At 41.4% G+C, this 9,910-nt stretch overlaps 1 pseudogene; it reads left to right on the forward strand.

Moving 5' to 3' along the window:
- Positions 1 to 8,869: 8,869 nt before the first annotated feature.
- Positions 8,870 to 9,348, forward strand: LOC107545642 (large ribosomal subunit protein eL30 pseudogene; annotated as a pseudogene).
- The last annotated feature ends 562 nt before the right edge of the window (positions 9,349 to 9,910 follow it).

Genomic DNA, 9,910 nt, shown 5'->3' on the forward strand with positions numbered 1-9,910 from the left:
TGTCATTTGTGAAATTAGAAATGTTCTCTTTCCCCTTTTTTAAAGATACCCCAGCAATAGCCTATAGGATGGTCTGTAGAAGTGTGAAAGAAGAGATAGCAGGGAGGCTGGGTTATGGAAATGACCTAAGTAAGATGTCATGAGGATTTGAACTAGGGCAGTGGTCTTAGAAATGGAGAAGAGAGAAGAGACTTAAGCTGAGTTTCATTCAGAGCACACATGTTACTGGTGAGTGGTTGAGAGGAATTTTCTGGAATCATAAATAGAACTTACACATCAGAATTCACACATTGTTTTATTGTGTTTGTGGCAGGACACCAAGCAGGGCAAGACAGTATTTACCTCACTTGTCGTGGTCATAACAAATGGAAAAGAATCTTTGAGATTTGCGTTCAAAGTGGCACTGCTTTCTTTAGGTTATGCGTGTTTTGTGAAAAACTGAACTTGTGGTTTTGGGTTTTAAACTACATACGCATGTTATAAAATTAGGTTTTTAAAAATATTTTTTATTGATTTTTTTTAGAGAGAGAAGAAGGGAGAGGAGGAGGGACAAAAACATTTATGTGAGAGCTCAACATAGGTGGGCTGCTTCCTGCATGCCAACTATCAGGGATCAAGTCTGCAACATGGGCATGTGCCCCAACTGGGAACTGGCAACTTTTTGGTTCCTGGATGACCTCCAACCACCTGAGCCACACCGGCCAGGGCTATAAAGTTTTTTTATTGCAGCAAACCATACTATGGTCATTAACCTAGCAAATTGATTTTTCCAGACAAACAAACCAGGGCCAGGGGTTTTGCACCAATAGAATTTGTATGGGCATACAAATAGTTAACCTAGGTATTGGGCTAATTTTCAAATTGTTTACTGAGGCCCTTGAATTACTCTTCAATCTTAGGTTTTCTTCAGGTAACTTGAGGGCTATAAATTTCAAACTAAATATGTGTTTAGCCATGGGTGCTTTATCTCTGTGTATTAATTCTAGTAAGCATAGATACACTTTTGATACATTTTTTTCCCCTTTAGTTTGTGTTTGTTTTTTTATTGATTTTAGAGAGAGAAGAAGGGAGGAGGGAGGAGAGAGAGAAAAAAGCATTGATTCAAGAAACATCCGTCTTGTTACCTCCTGTACGCACCCTGACCAGGGATTGAACTTGAAACCTGGATGTGTGCCCTGACCGGGAATCAAACTGGTGACCTTTGGGTGCATGGGGCGATGATCGACTAACTGAGCAACCCCAGCCAGGGCTAATATATATATATTGTTTAGTGCTCACCAAGAGAGAGGCGCTGGGCCACGTGCTGAGTGCACACTGTGCCTGCTTTTAAGGAGCTGGCATCCTGATGTGGGCTCCATGGAGAGTACGGTGTGTGTTTGCACTCTGATGGGTAGCGAGCAGGTCAATAGCTTTCGCCGTATCTCTGGGGCAACTGTGTTCCAAAGAGTGTAAGAACCACTAGTCTGAAAGAGAAAAAGATATGTGAATAGGCATTTAAACATGCTGTGAAAGGAGGGAACACAGATTATAAAGAAAGCATTCAAAATGGGCACCTGGTGACGTGGAAGGATTAGGGAACTTCCTGGAAGAAATCTTAACTAAAGACCCAACTAGGCCTTGGACTGGTGAATCGAGGATGGGAAGAGCAAAGGAGTTGTGCGCAGTGGCTTAATCTAGAGAGAACCTGGAACACTGATGGCGCTGCAAAAATGTTGGAGATGTTCAAGATTTAGTTCAAGGGAACTATTTGGGTGGAAGTGGAAGATTGCAGGATGGGTGGGAGAGGGGGTGACCAGAGATGAGCTTAGAGTGTGTATTAATCAGGTCTTCAGAGAAACAGAACTAGTAGGAGATAGATAACATATCTGTCCCTCTCTCTCCTTCTCCCTCCTCCCTCCCCCCTCCCCCTCTGCTTCCCCTTGTCTGTCTCCCTCACCCCTCCCACTTCCCTTCTCTTCCTCTCTCCCTCCCCCTCTCTATCCCCCGCCCCCCCCCCCCCCCCCCCCCCCCCCCCCCCCCGCCCCTCACCCTTCCTGTCTCTAAGCATATCCTCAGGTGAGGATTAAAAAAAAGGGTGAAGGGATTAGCCAAAAACCATACATAACACACGGACACAGACAGCGCTGTGGTGATGGCCAGAGGGAAAGGGGGTCGGAGGCTAGTTGGAGGTGGGCAAATGGGGGGGAAATGGGGACTGAAAGAGACTGTGTTTGGGGTGATTGGTGCCCGATGCAATGTGCAGATGATGTTAATTTATTGAGCTTTACACTTGCAACCTGTATCTTTTTTTGAGCCAACGTCACCCCAATAAATTCAATGGGAAAAAAAGAATATAGAGAGTGAGGTAAAATCAAGCATCTGCTTTCTGGCCTTTGAATGCTGGCATGACATGGTACGGACGGAAAGTGTTAAGCATTTGAAATTGTGTGACTTCTTACATTTTCTCTGTAGTCTCTTGTTTCCCTCATCCTTAGAATAAGGAATTAAGTCTTCAGAAAGAATTAGACATTCAGTTTACAGGTGACAGGAATTATCTCCGTCCAGTGCACACTTACTCAGGACAGTCATACTCAGTCCTGGGGGGGCTTTCTCGAAGCTCCTCTGCCTGGTGAGGGGGTGCCTCCCCTCCAGGGTTCCACTCGCCCGTCTCCCCCCTCTCATGTGCTCCTAATGTGACTCCCTGTCTCTACCTTGTCTACCTAATTTTTTTCAAAACCTTCTCAATGGATGTAATAAGATTCAAAAGAAATGTTATGTTTGTATTTTAATTATTACTTGTTTATAACATATTATTTTCCTAATTCCATAATTAGCTATTAATTGATTTCCGGCTACAGGCCACTCTCACAAAAGATGATCCTCTAGGAGGGAGGCAGAGTGCAGGGAGGGTGGCAGGGATGTGTGTGTGCTTGCTCGCACCTCTCACAGCCTCACCCCAAAAGTTCGTTATCAAACAGTGAAGTATCCAAGGTCAGAATTGGTCGTCTCAGGAACGGTGCTGAGGAGATTGACCTTCAGCATCTTTACTCAATAATTCCCACAGGAATAACCAAAGCTTTACGTAATGTTTGCCTAATACTCTGAAGGCCAGTATTATAGGACACACAATTTTAATGAAAAATAGGTTGGGTAGGTTTTTTGCCTTATAAATAAAAGATGCAATTTTTGTATTTGCTGTAAATCTGATCTGTTTCGATGGAAAATTGGGCCCTTATAAAAAAATGCATTCGACAGAAAAGGAAATGGAGAGGTAATGACTTTGTGTCATTTATCAAATCTGCATCTCCTTTTGGCACCTGATACTAAGAGTCTCCAATGCTTTTCTCATCTCTGAGTCTGACCTCACCTCACTCTCTGCTTCTGTGTCTTCTGAAGTTTTTTGCATTCTTATGGTACAATGGAAATATTAATCATCAGTTTTTTGGAATATGGAGAGAAGAAGGGAAAGATAGAAACATCAACTGAGATTTGAGTTTAAACAGGAGCAATTACATAGAAATGTATTACTAAAGTTTTCCAAAAATGGGTCAGAATGCGGCTGATGCACTAAAATGAAATCTATGATATAATGAGCATAACCTTTCCCAGCAGACCTCAAATTACAGGGCCTCGGGTCGTCAAGGAGGCTAACAGTCCTTTAACCCAGCCCCCGCCCCCATGCTCTATCCCCTCTCTCTCACTCACCCCTGCCCCGGGCAAGGGGACTGCCATTTTAAGCCTCAGTGAGGGCCTCCCATGAAAGAAAAAATGCTACTTCTTGAGGCAGCCTGTGAATGTCTACACAACTGTATTAAAAAAGACATTTTTACATTAAAGTCAAATCTATTTCTCATGTATTCTTTCATTCACCTGTGCTAGGTGTGGAGTGTTATAGGACTAACAAATCAGACATGGTCCACCCTCTCTGGAATTTACAATCCAGCAGAGCTAATATGATTTGCAGTTTGAAATAGGATTGGTGTCCAACAAGAAGGACGAGTGCTGAGGAAGCCGGTGATCAGGAGCTCAACATAGAGAACCTAGAAGGCCCCCCTGAAGAAGTGATATTTCCTAAATGATGAGATGGGGTTCTCCAGGCCAACTTAGCTCTTCCTCTTTGAGTCATGAATGATTGGCCTAAAACCTTTTTAAATGACAACCCTCCAGATATTTGAAGACAAGCTTTCTGTCTCTTTCCAGCCTTCTTTCTTCCTTACATTTCTAATTTTATTGCTATTCTTCATTTAACACGGCACTAAATATAGCCACCACTTTATAAAGTGTAGCACCTAGAAACAAAAGTTCCAGATGCAATCTAAAAAACCTTGAATAAAATAGAATGATCATCTCTTTCTTATAAGAAGTTGTAATTCTGTTGATACGGCCCAATATGTTAACTCTCAAGCACATTATTAACCCTCAGTGTCTTTATTACCAATTTAAGTCTTAATAAGATTTTTAATGTTTATTCTTATTCAGCCGTATTTTTTTATGTTTTTCTAGTAAGTGCTTTTGGACCCTAATGTAGCATCATACATTTATTCCTACTAGGTTTTATCACCTTATTAGGCCCCTCCTTTCAGATTGTCAGAACCTTTTGGGGAATTTAATGTTGACTTCTAACTAATGTGCTAGCTTTCCAGAAATAAGTTTGACCATATTTTCTCTATGATTTCATTTAAATCCTGTTTCACAGGATCAGGGAAATCAAGCACTTAGCCCTCCACTGATGAACTCCACTGAGGTAGAAATGGGTCACTGGATGAGGACAGTTAACCAATTACAGATTTTCCTAATTATGCTATCACCTAACACCCATCAATTTGTCAGTTTGTGTATAATTTTGAAAGTGGGGGATAATATTTGCTAGATGAATAGTTTCTTTAAAAATACTGTTTTATGTCTTAGCTTGGGCTACTATAACACAATACCATAAGCTGGTAGTTTATGAACAACGTAAATTTATTTCTCACAGTTCTGGAGGCTGGAAGTCCAAGGTCAGGGTGCCAGCATGGCCGGGGCCTGGTGAGAGCTCTCCTTTGGTTCACAGATGGCTGGTATCTTGTTGTAGCCTCCAGTTGTGGAAACAGTGAACTAGCTCTCTGGCCTCTTCTTACAAGGCACTAATCCCATTCGTGAGGGTTCCACCCTCTTGACCTCATTACCTCCCAAAGGCTCCACCTCCAAGTATCACCACACTGAGAATTAGGTTTCAGCATATGAATTTAGTGAGAGAGACAAACATTTAGTCCATAACACTCTAGCAGCTAGATTTAGCTAGCTGCTCACAACAAAATTCGGTTTACCTTATGATTGCACTTTAGTATCTGAGAGCTTAGAAAGCCACTACAAAAACAAAAACAAACAAAAAAACACATTTCCACTAGAGAAATACATTGAGAAGACCTGTGTAAAATATTAAAATGTAAGTGTATGACCCAAATTTACGTGAAAAATAATTTATATCTCTTTTTTATTAGTTATGGATTTTATGCATTCTACTTTATTTTTAAAATGTATTTTTAATGTTATAGTTTTTATTAAAAAATTTTTTTTGTGCTGTCATAGGCTGAATTGTGTCTTCCTTGAATTTGTATGTTTTAAATTAATATAAATTGGAGATAGGACCTTTAAAGAGGTAATCAAGTTTACATGAGGCCATTAGAGTGGGCCCAGTGCAGTTTGACCCGTGTTCTTGTAAGAAGAGGAAATTTCTATACAAAAAGAGACCCCAGCAATGGGTGTGCACAGAGAGGCCATGTGAGGACAAAGCAAAAAGGTGCCATCTGGAAGCCAAGGCGGGAGGCCTCACAAGAAAGCAAACCTGTGGACACCTTGATCTTGGACTTAGAACTGTGAAAAAATAAATATCTGTTGTTTAATCCACCTAGTCTGTAGTATTTTGTTATGTAGCCCTATTAAACTAATAGATGTGGGAAACTGCAAAATTAGAATTAAAGAGAACATTATAATGAAACCCATAAACTCATCATCCATCCTCCACCAATATCAACTCCTGGGCACCTGGTTTCACCCACATTCCCACCTGTTCCCCACAACTGGATTACTAAGGAAATTCCAGACACTGTATAATTATATCTATATGTACATTAGCATGTATTTCTAAAAGAAGGAACACATTAAAAATATAACCCTGGTATATATCTTCAACCTAAAATTATTAATACTTCCTTAATATCATAAAATATCTAGTTTATTGTTTACATTTCTAATTATTTCATGTCATAATATAATTTATAGCCCTTCTCACCCATCCCCATACTTCCTTTTGGCTCCCATTTTTCCTTGTAATTTATTTGTAGGAAAAATTGGGTTGGTTGTCTTGAGTCTAAATTTTGCTCACTGTATAATGGGGTGCAGTTTAACAGATTCTTCCATTCTATATATTTTTCTGTAAATTTGTAGAATCCAGCAGCTTGATCAAATTCAGATGTGCTTTTTGTTGTCAAGATGCTTCATAGATAGTAGCGTGTTCTTCCATGGGGAGGCATATATTGTTCAATCGTCTATCTTATATTAACAGTTAATGATGAATACTCAGATCCCTTAAGAATTCCAAAACCTTATATTTTGTTTCTATCATATTTCTTTCTTTTTTAAATTTTTTATATGTCTTTATTGATTTCAGAGAGAGGAAGGGAGAGGGAGAGAGAGAGAGATGGAAACATGAATGATGAGAGAATCATTGATTGGTTGCCTCCCGCACGCACCCAACTGGGGATCGAACTGGCAACCTGGGCATGTGCCCTGATGTGGACTAGAACCTTGATCTCCTGGATCCTAGGTTGATGCTCGACCACTGAGTTATGCTGGCCAAATTGTTTCTATCATATTTCATCATTTATCAACTCTAATATTTCTATAAAGAAAAATTTCCTTTCATCTACCGTTTGGTTACCCACATCTGCTGGTAATTTTATTATTTGACAGAAGCAACAGCAGAACTCTATATGCTAAACAGATTGCATCGGATAAATGCTTGCTGTGAGAGGAATTAAAGATAAAAACAAAATATTAAAAATGATGTAGGCATTTTGCCTAACTCATTTATATAGCATAAATATGTACTCTGTTTAAAATTGTTAGATATGCCAGCTCCCTGCAAACAGCAGGATGGTTCAGGAGTTCATTGGGTTGACTTCTCTTTTAAAGAAATCACATTCTTAGATTTTATCCATTTACACTGCTTTCACCTGGCAATTGAAATTATCACTATTGACAGCACTTAGCTTCCTTTTCTTTCTGACTGCACTTGTATTATTTTCATGATAATGGCATTTTTTAAATCTACAGTGATGTCTCTTGCTAAAATACCTCAGGGGACCTCACTCATACTGCAAATAAAATACTGAAAAGCCAGAGCCGGCCGGGCATGGCTAAGCGGTTGAGCGTTGACCCAGGATCCAGGCAATCGGGGTTCATGCCCGGGTTGCGGGCTCAATCCCCAGTCGGGCGTGTAGGAGGCAACCGATCAATGACTCTCTCATCATTGATGTTTCTGTCTCTCTCCCTCTCCTTTCCTCTCTCTGAAATCAATAAAGATATATATTTTTAAAAGTAAATAAATAAAATACTAAAAAGTGCCCCTTTTTTTGTCTGGAATGAAATATACTTTGAGTCTTAGTTTGATTTCCCTCTGACATACCAGAAGCAAGACCTCAACACTCTCTTCATTAGCCTGTTTGTCTGCCTTAGTAAAGAAGATAAGTTGTATTAACAGAAACAACAACAAATCTTTGACTCTTAAGAACATCAAGTCAGTCAGTGGGCTTTCTGTACGTCTGAGTAAAGTAAGGAGAGCCCTGGTAGAGAAATAAACTAGGCCAAGCCGGGAACTGGGAGACATAGGGAGCGGACGAGGCTACTGCCCAGAGAGCACAGAACTCTATGAATGCGCTTGGATGAGATTATCATGTCTAAGTTTGATTTCCACATTGTAGACAGAATTTGGAAAACTGGAGGGAAGGATCGGAATAAGCCTTACTCTCCTTGGTTTTGAAGGTTTGTCATCATGAGGCCTGTAACCCTCTCTCTTCTAGTCTCCAGTGCAAAGGGGAATGTGATTCTGAACTGGGAGCCAGGAAGCCCCAGGGGACCTCAGAATATGGCTAGAAGTCTTTCAATCCGTGTCTACTAATTATTGTCTGAAGTGGCATTATGCCTCATACATAAATATGCCACCGTTTTTCAAACTTGTATAGATGTATTTGTGGGTAGTTACATGTAAAATCTCATAAAACTTATTAAATTTATAGTTTATTTTTCTGTCGTCATGCGTTTTTCTCAGGTCTGGGGGTGGTGGTTCTGAAATTGTTCTGCAGCTTTAGGAGATCCTCATGGGAAACCACTGATAGGGAACAAGGGGAAATGAAGCTCCATTGCCAGGGGAAGTGATGAACTTGATGCCTAGAGCAAGCTGGAGCAGCTCAGCAGGGTCCGGGAGTCCTGCCGCGGAGCCTGCCGGGCTCGCTGTAGAGTGGAGGAGTGAAGGCTGACCGCCGCTGCCTCCCACTCTGCCGCTGACTGTACCTGCGCGACGGGCCCACCCCCTCGGCCACACGCTGGAGCCAAGAGAAGGCCTGGGCTGTGAGCAGCTTCACCACCACCAAGGCCATCTGCCTGGCTTGCCTTCAATTCAAATAGAGCCCTTCGGGAAGCAGTTATCTAGGGCCCCCCTCGTCTCACGTGCACCGCAGGCTAAGCCGTCGTGGCAGCTCTTCCTGATAAGCGGCGATCGGCCTCAAGAGCCTTCTCAGGCGTGTACACAGGCTCACTGCCAACGGATTGGAACTGGCATGTCACTCAGAACCAGCTTGCCGTTCCTAACCCAGAAATTCTATCGAGAATACAGACGATAAATGATCACACCATGGATCAGCTTAGGAAGGTCGAATGTCTGGCTTATCTAAAAATGACAGGTAGTCCTTCCTTTCTCGTTTCCCAGACATCTTGGTGGCTGCTCTTGGTTGGTAGTTGTCCAGCACCTATGGCAGGAAGATGGTGGCCGCAAAGAGACCAAAAAGTCACTGGTGTCGATCAACTCTAGGCTCCAACTTGTTATGAAAATTGGAACGCACGTGCTGGGGTACAAGCAGACTATGATGATGATCAGACACGGCAAAGCAAGACAGGTCATCCTCGCCAGCAACTGCGCAGCCGTGAGGAAATCTGAACTAGAGCACTGTGCCAAGTTGGCCAACTAGAGCACCGGTGTCCATCACTACAGTGGCGATGGTACTGAACTGGGCACAGCATGTGGAAAATAGCAGAGCATGCACACAGGCTGTCATTGACCCAGGTGGTTCTGATATCATTAGAAGTGTGCCAGGCCAGACTGGTGAAAAGTAAATCATGCAAAATTTTTCTTCAATAAAACTGGCCGGAGCTTGGTTTAAAAAAAACACCCCAAACTGAGAGGGTAATGACCAACAGGCCAATATTCAACAGAAGAGGAGGCATGATTTACAGCCCCTGAATGGATGTGCAATTTCTATCTCAGGAGAGCTTTAAAAATATAATATAATCATCTATTTAGATGCAGAACTACCTGAGGGCAGGAACCTGATTTAAATACCTTCTCTAGCTTATCATGTTCCTGGTGCTTGGATTTCATAAACTGTTTTGGGCTTCCTTATTTTGATTGGAACTATCAGAGCTTTGCTTTAGTAGTTATTACTGAATTTTATTACTTTTCCCTTTGGGAAAATGATTTCGTGGATGTCATTGCACATTCTATGAACAGATATGAAACTGACATCTAAGAGCGTGTTACATTTCTCCTATTTTTCAGAGGCAAAATCTATGTGAACTGCTCTTTTAGTTAGTGAGTTTTGACAAATTTTTAGTAAGTTATTGCAATATTTTACATTATTTTTTCTTGGCTTTCAGAGGCTCTTAAAAAAGTAATCAG

This window comes from Miniopterus natalensis, chromosome 6 (genome assembly GCF_054644295.1).
Source record: "Miniopterus natalensis isolate mMinNat1 chromosome 6, mMinNat1.hap1, whole genome shotgun sequence".
Taxonomy (NCBI): domain Eukaryota; kingdom Metazoa; phylum Chordata; class Mammalia; order Chiroptera; family Miniopteridae; genus Miniopterus; species Miniopterus natalensis.